Source organism: Rattus norvegicus, chromosome X (assembly GCF_021556685.1).
Source record: "Rattus norvegicus strain SHRSP/BbbUtx chromosome X, alternate assembly SHRSP_T2T, whole genome shotgun sequence".
Taxonomy (NCBI): domain Eukaryota; kingdom Metazoa; phylum Chordata; class Mammalia; order Rodentia; family Muridae; genus Rattus; species Rattus norvegicus.
In genome coordinates this window covers 55,003,496-55,023,618 of record NC_141554.1, presented here as the reverse complement: position 1 = coordinate 55,023,618, position 20,123 = coordinate 55,003,496, and the positions used below count along the sequence as shown (strand labels likewise).

Here is a 20,123-nt window from a genome sequence, read left to right as displayed (position 1 = left end):
TCTCAATATTCAGCATAACTAGAAAAGGCTTGCTTTATGTTACATGTGTGCCATTGAAACACACAGCTTTTACATGTACTTGTTTGCAGTAGTCTAAGGGTAGACAAATGAGAACAACATGGTTCCTGATCTCAGAAGTCTCCTACTTATAGCATGGAGTGGAAATAGAAAAAACTTATCCTGCTGCATGGTCATAAGAGAGTCAAACACGTGAGATGATGGTTAAAATCTGGAGGAAATATTTAACTGAATATATCAGTTGATAAACGTCTAGACAGACAGCAATATTAACTTAAGAAAACAAGAAAAATTGCCTCTGAAAAAATGCCAAGAGCAGAAATTTATGTGTCTACGTGGGTGAAATGCAAACCAATTAGGTCAAATGATATAGACAGACATGTTGAAAATATTGGCATGTGTAGGCAAACACAAGAGTTGATGAGCTAGAAGGATGTCAGTAACAGCAGTGTAGTATTTAGAAATGATATTGGAGCAAATGCAACAATCAAATGAAAGTCTTGGTTTCTTTTAGGCATGAAGACTCACATTCTAATTATGTAAGACTTAGTATAGGCATTGACATTAGGTATTTTTAAAAAGAGATTATGACACCAAATTGCCAATGTACTACTGTCTATGAATAGGAACACACTTCAGTTGACTTATTTGGTCAAGGGAATTACAAATAGATTTCCCTAGATTTTTATGGATATAAGTTGATATAATCTATGCAAAATGCTACAATTCTTACATTTTAAAAATAATATTTAGTAAATAAATATCCAAGGCTGTAAAGAAATAGAGAGATGTCAAAACAATTAGCTTTGAAAACTGATACATGCCAGAATTGAGAGATGAGGACAGTGCACACAGTTTTGGCATCTCTAGATAGGGTTAGACTTCAGAAATCCCATTTTCATGTTGAAGCTAAATTTACTGTCCATCAGAGGATTTAATTTCTACTTCCTGGCCTGTGTCTTAGCAATCACCTTATACACTTAAATACAATAGAAGTTTACATATCTCCTCTATTATATCCTTTCCATGTTTTGAATAAAAATATTGTAAAAAAGTTTGACATTTCACTTATATGTAGTCTTCAGAAAGAGACCAAGGTGAAAAATCTCTTTTGGAAGTATTTATAATTCAAAGAAACACAGAAAGCTACACAGCACACCTAACTTCTAATGTCAGGACAGAAAGTAGAATATCAGGCAAGATCAGGCAAGATTAGACTAAATGTTTTAAAGTGAAAAAAAATTATTCTCTTTAAAGATCTCCTATGTTGTTTATAGAATTCTGTTTTTCATATATACATTAATCTTTAAAATCTAGTGCAGCCTTAACATAAATCCAGATTATTTAGCATGGAGTAGAATTTATCTATATTATCTTTTTATTGGATATTTTCTTTATTTAGATGTCAAATATTATCCCATTTCTCAGTTCTCCCCTCTCCCATTTTCCCTTCCACCTGCTTCTGTGAGGATGCTCTCCCTCAGACCCAACCATTCCTAGTTCAACACCCTGGCATACTAGCCTTCACAGGACCAAGGACCTCTCCTCCCAGTGATGACCCACAAGGCCACCCTCTGCTTTGTATGTAACTAGAGCCATGGGTTCCTCCATGTATAATCTTTGGTTGGTGGTTTAGTCCCTGGGAGCTCTGGGGTGTCTGGTTGGTTGATACTGTTGTTCTTCCTATGGACTTGCAAACCCCTTTAGTTCCTTCAGTTCTTTCTCTAACTCCTCCATTGGAGACCTCATTCTCAGTCCAATGGTTGGCTGCCAGCTTCTGCTTCTGTATTTGTCAGGCTCTGGCAGAGCCTCTCAGGAGACAGCTATAACATGCACTTCTTGGCATCCTCAATAGTGTCTGGGTTTGGTGGCTGTATATGGGATGGATCCCATGTGTGGCAGTCTCTGGATGGCCTTTCCTTCAGTCTCTGACCCACACCTTGTCTCCGTGTTTCCTCCTGTGAGTATTTTGTTGCCCCTTCTAAGAAGGACTGAAGCATCCACACTTTGGTCTTCCTCCTTTGTGAGCTTCATGTGGTCCATAAATTGTATCTTGGGTATTCCACTTATCTATAGTATCTTATAAGAAGATATTATGATGCTTATTTTATGTCCTGATGTCTACTAGTCCACGATTGAAAAATACTGTCATCTATTGCAAATGATCCATAAGCTACAAGCTACTTCAAAATTGACATTAAACCATTTCCTTTGGACATTTTTACTCAGAGATATTGTTTAAAGGCTGGCTTTAAAGGGTTAAAAATATAAGAGTCTATTACCCTGCCTTTCTGAATTTCTCTTGATTGCCTGCTGCCTGCCTACCAAATCTTCATATATTCAAAAAACAATAAATATATTTTCAAGGTTATAAATATGTAAATAGATGTGTATTTAGAAATATAGAGCCATAAATAAATAATTAAACAGTTATTTTATATACATTGAGACAGAGTTAAATAAAAATTGGGAATCAACCTCTAATATAACAAGGCAAAAGCAGGTCATCTTTTTGAAAGTACTTTCTTCCTTTTGCTCCTTAAAAAGCAATTTTATGACAATCTGTTAACAGAACTAAATCTTGCACGCTAGGCATCATTTGTGTTTTCAAAAAATCCAAGTTGGAAATACTTTCTTTTTAAACTTTTCAGCATGTCTTTTCTATAAAAGGGGGCATGTTTATACAAATTAATCACAGTTATTTCATTCAATGCTCCTCTGGTCTGTTTCATAGAATCAGGGAAGTATGCATAATATGTTAATCTACTTCTTTGTTAAATGCTACAAGATAATTACATGTAGCTTAGTCTTGCAGCAGGGATATCTATTGAGTGCATTACTGGTAAAAAGGTGGTCAGCCAGTACAGACCAGTATTAGCTTAAAAGGCAGATGTTGTTGGTATAAACATGTGGGAATATGTGTCTGTAAACATTTTATAGACAAAAAGAGAAATCTAATAGTATGCATTTGGCCTTTTTAAAAGATACATTTGGGGCATATTTCACTTTATAAAGGAGAATTGAATCCAAACATTGTTCATAAGGGAACACTAAAGCTCTAACAGTACATAATAAAGCCAAGTCTTACTTTTTAATATTTATATGTTCTTTTACGGAAATTGTTCTGGTTCCTGCAGATGATTAATATTACCTGCTGCATTTGCATAATTCATACCTCTAAATAATTAACAGGATTATAATTATATTCATAATTCTTTATCAATTCAAGTTAATAACTTCGGTCTTCTGTAATGTGGTATGTTACTGAACCAAGATATGTACATCAAAACAATGGCTCTCTTTAAGATTAGCACTGTACATAACATACCTCACTCTGGCTACATGTTCCAGTCAATTATACCAAATTGACTATATGGTTTAAATACTTAATATTCCATGAGAAGAGTAATGACACTCTAAAACTGGGAAATTTCACTGTTGTAAATCAGATGCATAAATACACACTGAGATAAATTCTCTGTCTCTGTCTCTCTCTCTGTGTCTCTGTCTCTCTGTCTCTTTCTCTGTCTCTGTCTCTCTGTGTCTCTCTGTGTCTCTCTCTGTCTCTCTCTGTCTCTCTCTCTGTCTCTCTCTCTCTCTCTGTGTGTCTCTCTCCCTCCCTACACACACACACACACACACACACACACACACAATGTAATGCATGCACACACACAAGGCTTTTTTAGACAATGTTTTTCTGTTTTGGAAATCACTCTGTAGAGCAATCTGGCCTTGAACTCAGAGATCTGTTTGCCTCTGCCTCTGAATTCTGGAATTAAATGGGTGGACTACCACTGCCTGACCTATATTTCTTAATAGATATAACTACACATGCATTTTTGGAAAGAACTGAGCTACCATTTATTACAGGAAAGATGATAGAAAATAGAATGTACGTAAAGAAATAATATAGATCTACAAGGTGAATGAGTTATCGACTTTTTGATAAAATACTTCAGTCACTGGATACTTTATTAAATGAATATTTTTAAAGGTATATGTTATTCATATATGTGCCATCTATTAACTTATACCATGCTATAGTAAAAAATGCAAGTAACTGATATCAAAAGACTGCAGGCTGGCAAGGTGGTTCAGCATGTATACTATTGTAATGAAAGCCTGGTGACATCAATTCAACCCCCAGAACCAACATAAAGTTGGTAGGAGAGAACTGATTTTACAAAGTTGTCCTTTACTCTCCATATCTATATCATGCGGAATGTACTGCTATAGAAATGTATTATTGTGAGTACAAACATATAATCGATTAAATACAAATTTCTTTAATTTTTTTCTACCCTTTAGGTTGGCTTTAAGAAACAATGAACTATGGAAATTGTAGAATGTCTTTTTTCCCCTAAATATCCTTATCTCAGACAATTCAAAATGAGAAATAGAGTAAATAAAATAACCACAAGAAAAACTTTCACACTATTCCATGATTTGGTCTTTCTTCAAAAAGGTTATACTACAAAATTATCTTGTTTTTTCTTTTAAACAATATTAAGAAGGTATTTTTAACAGAATAATTAATCTCTTCCTTATGAATTAGAGTAAAAATGCATGAAACTACTTGCAGCTGCTTAATGATTTTATGATATTTTTGAAGGGACTTTCTAAGTTCAAATTCTTAATTGCAAATTATAAAAGACTAAATATTTTATATCAACTAATTAAATTGATGAATGTAACCTGCCACAATCACAAAAGTCCAGTAGATTGCAGATAATATTAGTCAATTTTACTCCTTATCAAGAGCTCCTTTTTAGAAAATTAGCATCATTATTTTATTCTGCAAGAACATATAGGGGCTACAATAATATTGAAACAGTGCTTTTAAAATAAATATTTCCCATGTTCCAAGGAAAGTTCATTTCTTAAAGATTTTGATTACAGTGCAGAGAATGATATCTAAATTATTCATTTTAATTAGGTCATTTTCTGAGTTTTTCATAGTAATTACAAAAAGAAATAGTAAATTTCCACACAAATGAATCCTCAGTACACTCCATTTCTCAAAAAGGGGAGAGGGTATTCTTTCCTTTCTTGCCTCTACATTTTCACATTCCATAAAGTCTAATAGAAAATAAAAATTGCAAGTCTACATTTCAGATTTGAAATTAATTGATATTTTAACTGAAAACACTCTAAGAAGACACAAAATAGATCTCAAGGGAATATTTAGAATATTCAATAGATCTAGCATAAGGGTGAAAAAGAAAGGGTAAGGAGGGTACTATCATACTGCTTCAAATAGTAGAATAATAATTCTAATAAGTTTTCAAAGAGAGCAGGCAAACTAATAAAAGGAGGTTTGTTCTTTTTGATCCCAAGGATTTTGTTCTCCAGATCAATACAATGACATATAACTTTATAAACAGATGTAGTATTTATATATACACCTATATATATCAATAATATACAGCTATGATTTGTGAATACTACACACATACACACTTAAATGTATCTCACATACAAATGCTTCCATCTAGTTACATGTACTCACAAGTATGCACATACATATATACATACTTGTTCCATTAACAAAAATCAAATGATCCTAGAATAGTTGGAGTGATTATCATTTCCCCCCTCTGATTGCAAATGGATGTTACAGTGGGAACTAAATGCTATAGGGAATATTTTAAGAAGAGTGGTAAAAGGTTCTACAATGTATCAATGCTGTTAGTTTCAGCCCCCAATGCTCCTATGTACCCGCTTGGTTTCAATATAGATGTAAAAGACAAGGATATAGACATAAGAAAAAAACAGAAAGTGCCAAATAATGAATTTTGGAAGATAGAAAATGTTATTATTGCTATGATTGATCAAAAAATCAAATGAATACAATTAAAATTAGATGGCCAACCCCCCCCCAAAAAAAAAACAAAAAAAAAACAAACGAACAAACAAAAACCCAATTCACAGGAAAACAAGGGAAAAGAAAGACAAAAGAGCAGACAAGTTGAGAAATAAAATGGGAAAATAAGATGATGAGAAAGTACAGATATTCTTCAGAAATGAATTTAATCTGATTAGAACATTGTGTGACATTCATTGAGGACACACAAAATTGTAAATTGTATCCTATTTAACTTCATGATGTTACTGATACGGGTTGGACAATTTTTAAGTATTACAATGAAAAGTAAAAATTAAACAAGCTGGTCTCCATCTGAGACCAAAACCAGGACTGTACAACAGCCCTTGACACAAAACCAGAACACAGGGAGCAGGTTTCCAGGAGCACTCTCCCTCCTAAGCCCAGAGCCCAGAGGAGAGACACTCCAGGAGAGCACAGGGCTTGGGAGCTTAATGGCTGCCTGGGACAGGGCCCATCCGGTCTTCATGTGAAAACAGAGGCAGGACTGTTCTACAGCCCTCTGACACAAAACCTGCCAACAGAGAGGTGATGTGCTAGAGCTCTCTCACTCCAAAGATCACAGGCTCACAAGCTCACAGGCTCACAGGCCCACAGGAGAGAAAATCTCCAGTCAGAGACAGCAAGACCAACTAACATCAGAGATAACTAGATGGCAAGAAGCAAGCAAAGGAACATAAACAAAAGAAACCAACACTACTTAGCATCATCAGAATCAAGTTCTCCCACCAGAGCAAATAATGGATGTCCTAACACACAGGAAAAACAAGATTTGAATTTAAAATCACATCTCATGACGATGTTAGAGGACTTTAAGAAGGACATAAACAACTCACTTAATGAAATACAGGACAATGCAGATAAACAAGTAGAAGACTTTAAAGAAGAAACACAAAATTCCCTTAAAGAATTACAGGAAAACACAACCAAACAGGTGAAAGAATTGAACAAAACCAACGAAAATCTAAAAATACAAATAGAAACAATAAAGAAATCACAAAGGGAGACAACTCTAGAGACAGAGAACCTAGGAAAGAGATCAGGAGTCAGACACAAGCATCACCAACAGAATACAAGAGATTGAAGAAAGAATCACAGGCACAGATAATTCCCAAGAAAATATTGAAACAATAGTCAAAGAAAATGCAAAAAGCAAAAAAAAAAACCAAAACAAAACAAAAAACAAAAAACTCCTAACCCTAAACATCCAGGAAATCCAGAACACAATAAGAAGACCAAACCTAAGAATAATAGGTATAGAAAAGAGTGATGACTCACAACTTAAAGGGCCAGTAAATATCTTCAACAGAATTATAGAAGAAAACATACCTAACTTAAAGAAAGAGATGCCCATGAACATAAAAGAAGCCTACAGAACTCCAAACAGATTGGACCAGAAAAAATTCCTCCTGTCACATAATAGTCAAAACACCAAACATATAAAACAAACAAAGAATATTAAAAGCAGTAAGGAAAAAAGATCAAGTAACATATAAAGGCAGACCTAGCAGAATTACACCAGACTTCTCAACAGAGGGTATGAAAGCCAGAAGTTTGTGGATAGATGTCATACAGACCCTAGGAGAACAGAAATGCCAGCCCAGGCTATTATATCCAGCAAAACTCTCAATTAACTTAGATGGAGAAACCAATATATCCCATGGCAAAACCAAATTAACACAATCTCTTTCCCCACATCAAGCCCTACAAATGACAGTAGATGAAAACTCCAACATAAGAAGGGAAACTACACCCTAGAAAAAGCAAAAATGAAATCTTCTTGCAACAAACCCAAAAGAAGAGAGCCACACAAACATAATTCCCATAATTCCGCTTCTAACAACAAAAATAACAGGAAACAATCACTATTCCTGAATATCTCTTAACATCAATGGACTCAGTTCCCCAATTAAAAAAAAGCATAGACTAACAGAGTCTTACTACCCAAGTGTGAAAGGCTGGGGAAAAAAAGTCCAATTTAATGGTCTCAAGAAACAAGCTGGAGTAATACTGAATAGAATTGACTTTCAACCAAAAGTTATCAAATAAGATAGGGAATGACAATTTATACTCATCAGAGGATTTCTATTAGACCTTCAAAGAAGACCTAATACCAATACTCTTCAAACTCTTCCACAAAATAGAAACAGAAGGAACACTACTCAATTTGTTCGTTGAAGCCACAATTACGCCTATACCTAAAGCACGCTGAGACCCTACAAAGACAGAGAACTTCAGGCCAATTTTCAATGAAAATATACTCAATAAAATTCTTAGCAAACTAATCCAAGAACACAAAAAAATGATCATTCACTATGATCAAGTAGGCTTCACACCAGGAATGCAAGAATGGTTCAATATATTGGGATACATTACCATAATCCACTATATAACCAAATTCAAGGGGAATAAAAACCACATGATCATTTCATTAGATGAGGAGAAAGTATTTCACAAAATTCAACACCTCATTCATGATAAAAGTCTTGGAAAGATCAGGAATTCAAGGGCCATACCTAAAAATATTAAAAGCAATATACAGCAAACCAGTAGCCAATATCAAGCTAAACGGAGAGAAACTTGAAGCAATCCCACTAAAATTAGGGACTAAACATGCTTGCCCACTCTTTCCCTACCTATTAACTATAGTATTTGAAGTCCTAGCCAGAAAAATCAGACAACAAAAGGAAATCAAAGGGATACAAATTGGAAAGAAAGAAGTCAAAATATCACCAGGCAGTGGAAAAAAGATTGTATTTTCAACAAATGGTGCTGGTTGAACTGGAGGACAGCATGTAGAAGATTGCAAATTGACCCAATCTTACATTATTGTACAAAGCTGAAGTCCAAGTGGATCAAAGAACTTCATATAAAACAAGATAACACTGAAACTAACAGAAGAGAAAATGGGGAAGAACCTTGAACACATAGTCACAGGGGAAAGTTTCCTGAAAAGAATACCAATGGATTTTGCTCTAAGATCAAGAATTGACAAATGGAACCTCATAAAATTGCAAAGCTTCTGTAAGACAAAGGATACTGTCAATAAGAAAAACAACCAACAGATTGTAAAAGAATTTTATCAATCCTTCATCTGATGGAAAGAAAATATCTACTATATACAAAGAACTCAAGAAGTTAGACTCCAGAGAGTCAAATAATCCTATTAAAATGGGGTACAAACTGAACAAAGAATTCTCAATTGAAGAATATGGAATGGCTGAGAAGCACCTAAAGAAACTTTCAACATCCTTAGTCATCAGGGAAATGCAAATCAAAACAACACTGAAATACTACCTCATACCAGTCTGAATGGATAAGATAAAAACTCAGGTGAGAGTAGATGCTGGCGAGGAGAGGATGTGGAGAAAGAGGAGTACTCCTCCATTGTTGGTGGGATTGCAAGCTGGTACAACCACTCTGGAAATCAGTCTCGCTGTACCTCAGAAAATTGGACATAGTACTACCTGAGGATCCAGTTATACCACTCCTGGGCATACACCCAAAAGATACTACCACATATAACAAGGACACATGCTCCACTATGTTCATAGCAGCCATATTTATAATAGCCCGAAGCTGGAAAGAACCTCAAAGTCCTTTAACATATGAATGGAAACAGAAAAAAATGTTACATTTACACAATGGAGTACTACTCAGCTATTAAAAAATGACTACAAAAAATGTAGGATGTCATACAGATGTGGACAGGTACAAGATAGAATGAGGCCTGTCATTGGACAAGAAGGAAGGATAGGTGGGAGAAAAGTTTTAGAGAGGAGGAGACTGGAACCGAGGAGACAGAGGAAAACAGCAGAGGGTACATGGAGGCTGATGTTAATATTTCTCTCTGCACATTTACAGTTGTTATGGAAATTCTTAAGGGATGAATGTGTACAGGGCTTTGTATGTTTAGGTGGGCAATTTTATCAATTAGATCAGAGGTTATTGTGTTATGTGTTGTCTCATGTGATGATTTAAGTTTAAGAGAGTATGTGGCAGCCGGAGACACTAGGCCACCACAGAATTGGGATGTATATTTCTGGCATGGTGTCAACCTGCCTTGGGTACTAGATGGGTAGAGAAATTGCTGCCAGGCTCAGAGAGAATTCATCGTCAGTGTGATATTGGAGTTGAGCAGGAGAGACCCTTTGCTGAATGAGATGAACATATCTACCAGATATCCTGGGGCACTATGGTGCTGGACCTCCTGCAGGGTAAAAGACAAACATTTTTTATAATTTTACAGCAACAATGAAATTCTTAGGCAAATGAATGGAACTAGAAAATATCATCCTGAGTGATGAAACCCAGGCACAAATGGTATATACTCTCTGATATATGTATACTAGCCCAAAAACTTTGAATATCTAAGAAAAAATTCACAGATCATATGAAGCCCAAGAATAAGGAAGACCAAAATGTGGATGTTTCATTCCTTCTTAGACAGGAGAACAAAATACTCATGGGAAGAAATAATGGAGCAAAGAGTGGAGCAGGGACTGAAGAACAGATCATCCAGAGACTGCCCTACCTGGGGATCCATCGCAGTTGCAGCCACCAAATCCAGTCACTATTGCTGATGTCAAGAAGAGCTTGGTGACAGGAGACAGATATAAGTGTCTCCTGAGATGCTCTGCCAGAGTCCTACTGATACAGATGAGGATGGTTGCAGTTAACCATTGGACTGAACGAGGCGACCCCAATGGAGGTTTTAGAGAAAAGACCGAAGGAACAGAAGGGGTTTGCAACACCATAGGAAGAATAACAATATCAACCATCCAAACCCCACCAGAGCTTGCAGGGACTAAACCACCAACCAATGAGTATACATGGAGGGACCCATGGCTACAGCCACATATGTGGCAGAGGATGGCATAGTCCAGCATCAATGGTAGGAAAAGCCCTTGGTCCTATGAAGGCTTGTTTCCCCAATGTAGTGTAATGTCAGGGCGTTGCAGTTGGAGTGGGCAGATGGCAATAGGAGCATGCTCATAGAAGCTGGGAGGAAGGGTAGGGGGAAGAGGGAAAGGAAATAACATTTGAAACCTAATTACATAAAATATCTAAGAAAAATAAAATTATTAAAAAATTATACAATATGTCATTGGCAATTTTATTTAAATCTTTATTAACTTGGGTATTTCTTATTTACATTTCGATTGTTATTCCCTTTCCCGGTTTCCGGACCAATATCCCCCGACCCCTCCCCTTTCCCTTCTCTATGGGTGTTCCCCTCCCCATCCTCCCCCCATTACCACCCTCCCCAAAACCATCACATTCACTGGGGGTTCAGTCTTGGCAGGACCAAGGGCTTCCCCTTCCACTGATGCTCTTACTAGGCTATTCATTACTACCTATGAGGTTGGAGCCCAGGGTCAGTTCCTGGAAGCTCTGGTTGGTTGGCATTGTTATTCATATGGGGTCTCAAGTCCCTTCAAGCTCTTTCAATTTTTCTAATATATAACTTCATTTATTTCCTACTAGCCCAAGTATTATAAATTGTAGAATTTTTAAAAATTTTTTATCATCGAATATTTTCTTTATTTACATTTCAAATCTTATCCCTTTAACGAATTCCCTTCCGGAAACCCCCTATCCCTTCCACACCCCCCTGTGTCTATGAGGGTGCTCCCCCATCCACCCACCCATTCCCTCCTGCCTCTCTGCGCTGGCACTCCCCTACACTGGGGCATCTAGCCTTCACTGGACCAAGGGCTTCTCCTCCCATTGATGCCTGACAAGGCCATCCTCTGTTACATATGCACCTGGAGCTATGGGTTGCCCCATGTATACTCTTTGGTTGGTGGTTTAGTCCCTGGGAGCTCTGGTGTATCTGGTGATTTGATATTGTTGTTTTTCCTATTGTATTGGAAACCCCTTCACCTCTTCAGGCTTTTCTGTAACTCCTTCATTGGAGTCCAATGGTTAGATTCTAGCAACTTCACCTGTATCAATAGGGATCCAGCAGAACCTCTCAGGAGACACCCATATCTGGCTCCTGTTGAGAATTTCTAGTAAATTTTCAGTTCTATTGAAAAATATAAACCATAGTTGCACAGCCACTAGCACTATACCTTATTCTGGAAGGAACTCAGTTTTGTTCTTCCTCATCACAGCATATTCTAGACTTCTTTAACTTCGACACAACACATAAAAGGAGTCTGTCTCTGACTCAGTTTCCTCCCATTGGATCTCAGTCTCTTAACTGGAATCCCTAATTGGGCCTCAGTAAGAAAGCATGTTCTTATGCCTAGGTGACTTCCTATCTCAGGGTTGGGTGCTACCCAAGGAGAGTTTTTCCTTTTCTGAGAAGGGGAGAGGGTAGTGGAGGAAGAGATTTGTAAATGGTGGGACTCAAATGAGAGGAGTGAAGGGATTATGGCGAGATTGGGATATAAAGTGAATAAATAGTTTCATTTAAAAAAAATCACCAAAATGCTTAAGGGGCCATATTTCTCAACAATATCACCAACACAATGTACAGAATCATATGAAAATAGATTGCAAATATAACATTATTGTATTCCTTGAGTCCTGAAACAAGAAGCCAGAATATCATTTTGTCTGATTTCCATTGGGAATGAAATGTCAAGTCATGCACTTTAATGTGTTTTTAAACATACAGGTTTATTATATTGAATTATGGGGTGTGTGTGTGTGTGTGTGTGTGTGTGTGTGTGTGTGTGTGAGAGAGAGAGAGAGAGAGAGAGAGAGAGAGAAAGAAAGAGGGAGAGAGAAAGAGAGATAAAAATGAGGAGCTTATCAATAAAAGTCATAGAATCTGGAGGCATTAAACTTTCAAACAGTTGTAAGCTGTCAGACATAGATAGGTACTGGAACCTGACTAAAGTATTCTACAGGAATAGAATGTGCTCTTAATTCCTTCAAAATCTTAAAGATTTTCACCTATAGGTGAAAGTTGTGAATTCCTGAGAGTACTTGTTTGGGGGAGGGCTTTACAAAAACATCATATATTTGTAGAATTCACAAACATGGGTTCTTAAAATAAGAACAACTATCTATATTTTTTTCTGTATGTTGATTAGATCTCCTTTCTCTGCTCCTTTTCAGAAAATAAATACAAAATTTTGTAGATTTTTTTCATTATATGGTTTTCAAGTTCACACACAAAATAGTGGCCATGATTATGACATCTTTGTTAAAATAACTTGTCTCCATTTCCATTTGTTCTACTCAGTTGCCCTCTTTCAATTCACTGCCTTTTGTTGATTTACTTCCTCTCGTTCCTAAGAAGTTCTACCTTCTGTTGTCCTTTTACATGCAAATCAGTACGCTCTCATTTTTTACTCCCTTGAAATCTTTTTCCCTTTTTACTCTTCTCACTCACTCACATGCACAACTGTCTCTCTCTGTGTACACACTTAAATCTAGATCCCACAAATGAGAGAAAAACATGGACCATTTTCTTTCTGAATGTGACAGAAATGACTTCCACTTTACTGAAAATGTTTTGCATTAATTTTCCATATGGCTTATTAAAATTTTGTTGTGTATACACACCACACTTTTTGTAACCATTCATATGTCAATGCACATCTATGATAGTTCCACATCCTTCCTTGTGAACTATAAACAGTTCATGATGGAGCATACAAGTCACAAATCTTTCTGTCTTAGAAGCTTTCAGATGGTAGTTTTTTATTCAGTTTTAAAAGAAACCTTTGTATTGACATGAAGTAACTGAATTATTTTTACATTCCCACCATCAGAATATTTGCTCACACCCTTGTCAGTATCTGTGGTTCTCTGCTCCTTTTACGACAGTCATTCTGATTAGGGTGAAGCTATCAAAGCAGTTTTACTTAATATTTTTCTGACTTCCAAACAATTTGAAAGAGATCCAAACATTTATTGTTATTTGCATTTCTTCCTTTGAAAACTCTCTATTGATTTCATTGATTCATTTTTTTAGTGAATAGTCTATTACTGTTGATATTTTTGGTACAAATGCTTTATGCTTTTTAACCTTACAGGTTGTAGTATTTGCCAAGAAACTAAAATTATAGATGCATGTGTATAGTCAACTTTTTCTAAATCTCTTTTTAATTTGCCCTTCCCTTGGTGAGTGCTATGTGTGACCGTGTGTGTGTCCTGTCTCTCTGTGTCTATGTATGTGTGTAGAACAGTTTGTACTTCAGTGTGTTGACAGGTGCATAGACGCCAGAGATCATTAGTCAGGAGCCATACACCTTGATTTTGATATAGGTTCTTTCACTGTTAACTGGAGTTTAATGAGTAGGGTATCCTGATTATTAAGGATTCCACTTGTCTGTGATCACCCAGAATTGTAAATGTAAACACAGGTCGACAACAAATGAATTGAACTTGGGTCTTTGTGCTTGTGTGGCAAATACTTTACTGACTGAGTTATTTGCACAGCACCATCTTTTGAATTATATGAGCAAAGACAAACTGCTGGACCAAGATGTATGCAGAGATCATAATATACTAATTTTATCAGGCACTATGGTTAAGAAATAGTTAGCTGGGCTATAGTACAATGCAAAAGTAAAGCTATTTAAACATAATTCTACTGCATAACTAGTACAAGAAAAGGTGTAAGATACTTGCATTAACATTCTTACTATTACCTGAAGAAGTGTATTATTAACATACTTCCATACAGTGCTACTTAAAATATCACTGTCTTCTTGTTAAGTAAAAAGGATGTAGGAAAAATACAAAAGAAAATAATAAAGGCAGTGAATACGAAGTTGCATTTCCAAAAAGCAGAGCTTGCAAATGGACTGTAGGTGCGGTTTACTTCCAAATAGGTATGAAATCCAAATTTTAATAACAACTGTCAGTTTGTATACCAAAACCTGTTCATCAGTGAAATGAAATAGCTAGATATCCATCTGTCTTGATGATGTTTACTGTGAGTTTCATCATTCCAAGTCAAACCCAATGTATTCTGTTAACAAATTTGTGAGCTGTCATTGGAGAAAGATAGAACTCAATGCAGGGTGATTTTACATCTTTGAGTATATGCACTTGTGCATCTGACGGTGTCTTAAGCTTAAGGCATGCAAACAATAAGATGAATTGTTAAAATGTGCATTTTTAGGTAACTCAAAGATATATACATTTACACATACATATACACACACACTGATATTTCCATGGAATGTGTTCTAAGATTCCCAGTGAGGTAAGAGATATTTCTGAACTTTATTTAGCTATTTTCTTCTACATACCTTTCTACAATAAATTTTATTGTACAAATTAGACACTGTACTAGGCAAGTAATAAGATGAAGAATATTAGACTAATATTCTATAATGAAAATTACATGACTGTGGTTTCCCTAGCACTTGTCACAACATCTAAATATTGCACTAGTGTGATTTGAGATGATAAAGTATTTTTATGATGATACAAAGTGAGATGAATGACATAAAGCAAATCCATGTGTTTCATGAACACAAACACTGTGCTACTGAGATAGTTTATTTTATAATAGAGATGGTTCCTAGATTACGAAATGGTCATCATAAATAGCATGGATACACTGGACAAAGGGATAATTCACACCCTGGGTGGGAAAGAACAGGAAGCAGCAACATTTTGTGAAACTTCTCTAATCTTTTATGATGTACAACATAAAACTAGTTTACTCGTTTCTGGAATTTTCTGTTTACTACTTATGGACTAGAGTTGACCATGGGTCACTGAAACTTTGAAAAGTAAAACCATAAAAAAGACTTTATAATTATGCAGATTTAATGTAATTTATATTTCAGGTTTTGAAAACTGAACAAAACCATTGCTCAATTTCTAGCACAGTAAAATAAATTAATAGAAGCTAATTATTATTATTTTTCTTCTTCCCATTGGGCTAGCAATATATGGTAGCATTTTGCCTTGTAGTTTTTAATAGTAACACCATATGATCCAGTCAGCCACATTAAAAAAAACAGAAAAACAAAACATACAAAAAACAAATAAAAACACCCCAAAACTTTTATTATTCAGTAGCCCACTGGGTGGTACTATGACCAGTGTTGAAATGGCAGGAATAACTGTGTCACTGAGGGCCTCGCCCTTTCCTGTTACTACTCTCTTCTTTGCTACTTGAATGTCTTTCAGTGATCATCTCTGCTCTACACACCCTCTCATTTGATCTTGAGGCTTGTGAAGGCATAGAAAGCAAGACAGCCAGCTAATCACTGACTAAAAGCTCTGAAGCCACAAACCCAGATAAATCTTTTACATTCTTTCTTTCAAATGAGTAAGAAAAAGCACAACAGCACAGTCACTTTCCTGAGATGAGTGAAGTAACCATGGTGAATTGTACCCTGTCTGTCCTCTGAGATGTTTCTATTTTCCAGTATGCAGCATACGAAGACAAGACCATCGTTTTTTCAAAGCTCACTCTGTCACCAAGTGAGCTTTTGTGTGCAGACCAATTTTTCTCTGAAACCCTTCTCCTTCCCTTGTTCAAACAATCTAATTGTCTAAATTTTTAAAATCTTCTTTGATTCCCTGATTAATCCAAGCTCCTGTAGTTTTTCTACAGTATAAATTTGTCATCTATTGAGTGGAAATCTGTCTGCCCACAGATGCAAGCATTGCAACCAGGAAAATGGAAAAGACTGTCTAACGTTGATGGACCCATGTCACCGACATTCAACTCAATTAAAATATCCTACGGCGTGTTCTCTTTTGCAGACCTTTAAAGTAAAAATAGCTGCTGAGAGAAGGAGACTCAGTATCCCCCAGTGAGGACCACTCTACTTGTTTGTCCAATACCAAGTGATCAGTCCAAAAAGTATATATACAATTGCAATACTAAGTGAATCCATAAGGTTATACTTATATATTTAGTCATGTTATTATAAATACATGTATGTAAGAATAACAATTAAAGAAACAGAAGACATGAATTTAAGAAGATAGGGGAACAACTTGGGAGGAGTTTGAAAAGGAGGGGATTATGGAAAAAGGAAAAGAACAGTAAAGATGAAGAAATCATAAATACATCTAGGTATTCTGTCTGCTAAAATGACACACATTAAACTTTGTAATATTTAATCAATATTGCATAAACAAAGAAGTTTGTGATTTCAAAACCACAATAGTCTTCAGTGTAACATATTACTAAGCCATGTCAATAGGTTAGGTAAATGTAGTACTTATTTGAGTTATGATGCTATCAGCTTATGATAATGAGATTCTTAGATGAGAGCTCAAAAGTCCTGAAATATGTGTTTAAATCATATAATATTAGCTTTCTGTTGTCCATATAGCAAATTATTATAAACCTTTTGACCTTAGTGCATGTTTATTATAGACTGTAGAGTCTGGGGCATGGAGATTTCACACCATGTTAAAATCTTGGTTTTAGCAAACCCATTCATTCTGTAGACAAAAGAGAAGAATTTATTACCTGGTGTGTTCCAGTATTGAGATGCTCTTGTTCTTTCCTTGATTCGTGGTCGCTTCCATCTTCCAAGCCAGCAGCACATCATTTTCAAATCTCACATGCTGCTTTTCATCTTCCCACAGTTTCCTTTGACTCCTTGAAGGGTTTTTGTGATCTTACTGTCATCTTCTACATAATGTAGAATTTCCCTATCTCGGTGTCTTTAATTTAACTCTATATTCAAATTACTGTTTGCCATCATGTGATAAAATATTAATTTACCAGTCTGAAATTGTCAAAATCCTGCACAGTTTAAATGGGAGTCTGACTTTTCAACTAGCTTAACTCATGAAAACCACTAAGTTCTTGGACTATCTGGCAGTCCAGATTTTCTTTGTTTATTTTAAACCTTAGCTATAGTTAATATTAATGATATAATTTTCAGTTTGAATCATAAACTCTGGAGAGGTTAAAGGTAGTATCTAAGGGCAGTCAAGTGACTGCTGCCTACATGGCATAGTCCTATAAAATACTGGTTACCAAGAGTCACCACTACAAAAAAAGAAAAAAAATTTACCAAAACTGCCTTGGATCATTATCTCTCTGTCTTTGACTCTGTCTCTGTCTCTGCCTCTGCCTCTCTCTCTCGCTCTCTCTGCCTTCACTTATCTGGTGCACATAAATTCCTGCAGGCCCACATACATACACCTATAAACATACATAAGAAATAGATATCTAAATGGAGGCTTAGAAAAGATTATTTCTGAGTCCAGATTAGGTTTTATCATTGTATTGTACAAGTTCCTTTTTAAAATGTACTACCTTGAAAAAATTATGTATCATAATTTTTTGAAATATTTTACTCAGTGTGTGTGTGTGTGTGTGTGTGTGTGTGTGTGTGTGTGTGTGTGTGTGAATGTCAGGAGACAAGTTGTGAATGTTGATTTTTCTCCTTTCTCCATGTGGGTCCAGTGGATTGAACTCAGGTTGCCAGATTTGACATCAAGTACCTTTACCTGCCGAGCCATTCCACTGTCACCAAATTACCCATTTTACATACAGAATAAAAATTAAAAGCAAACTTAGATTTAAAGTTACAATGTTTTCCATGCTCCTGTAAAATGATCATATATCAAGAACTGTAAAGCGATGAACAATGAAACACATTCTCAATTTTTACTCAGGAGTGCAAGAAGCAAACAAAGAAAAGAGGGAGCTGTGCAATAGGCACCAGAGATTGAACAAAAATCCACCCTAAAAACGAAACTATCCAAACCCAACAGGAATATCTTTAGAGGAATAAATAGCTAAATATAACTTAAGATGAAAATATACTTTCCTTTGATTAAAAGTCAGAACATAATCAACACACGTGAACACATATATTTTTTCTTAATGTTTTACATTTATTTCCATGATCTATTTTGTATTTATATTTAAATAGAATGTGGAGTTTTTATGGAGGTTTATTTTTCTGTTATGGATATCTATTTACTCCAGTACATTATTTTCTATAAAAGAATGACTATCCACAGTGTTTTGATTAATCATTAAGAAAATGTTTTATATAAAACATGCTCATAATACAAATACTGCCCTATTTTATATCGTAATTTTAAAGCAAGAGCTATCATGGACAGTATTATTTTTGTCAAATGAGACATAGTAATTAAATAACTACCATTATTCAGATTTCCATGCAATTTCACAATTCATAAGACATTTACAATTTAATAAACTATGTAGTGCCTAATTATACTAAAATGGATTGTAGAAGAAATAGAGGAATAGAGGTTATAGTGCTAATTTTGAATATTGTATTTTATATCAATTATTTTTCCCATTTGAAAATTAAAAACAATATTAGATGACATTTAACAAACTTGTCATAAAGCTATGACAGTGCTACAGACAGCTGTCTTGTAGGAAAGGACATTATAATTAAAGTAAATTGGAATAAATACAGAAAAACTGAAAATCTACATCCATTGTCAATGCCCAAGTTGTGTTTCTTTACAGATCAGTAAATTACTAATAGCACAAATATCACATGATAGTAATGATGTTACAAAAGGGAATATGTATATGTGTATATGTATATGTATATACTTTTCATTATAGGAAATACCTATTTTGTGGACTAAAATTATTCTATATTATTCTCCAGAAATTTCTTTATATAGATATTTCTGGCGATTACTATGCTAAATGGAATAACAATATGTCAGCATGTTATCACCCCACTAAATTAATATCCTACCTAGTGAAACTATTGCAAACATAAAATTTACTTAGAGGTCCAAGTAGTCACATATCATTCATTTCACATTATTCAACATCTACACCTTAGGTATACAGTGATGGATGGATTTCAATATATATAAACAAGTGTTTAAATCACATTTAAAAGCAGACAGTTGCACACTTATATCACTCTTTTTTTTTTTTTTTTTTTGGAGCTGGGGACCGAACCCAGGGCCTTGCGCTTGTTAGGCAAGTGCTCTACCACTGAGCTAAATCCCCAACCCCTATATCACTCATTTTAATGGTTGTCTTCCTTTAGGAATTAAGGCAATGATTTATGTTCTATCCCCCAAACTAATATTCTTTATTGTACATACATGTAATCCACAGAATTTCCTAATTCATTATGCTGGCTTCATCTGCCTTATTTTTATGTTCTAAATGGTTTTTGTTTCCTCAACTTCGTACTTTTTTTATCTTCTTTTTTTTTCTTTCTTTTTTTTTTTTATTAACTTGAGTATTTCTTATATACATTTCGAGTGTTATTCCCTTTCCCGGTTTCCGGGCAAACATCCCCCTCCCCCC

General features: G+C 35.3%; 1 protein-coding gene across 1 annotated transcript in view; it reads right to left on the bottom strand.

Annotated features, from left to right (window-relative positions):
- Positions 1-20,123, bottom strand: part of Dmd (dystrophin) — a 2,349,574-nt gene that overhangs the window by 2,312,185 nt on the left and 17,266 nt on the right. The window lies entirely within an intron of this gene.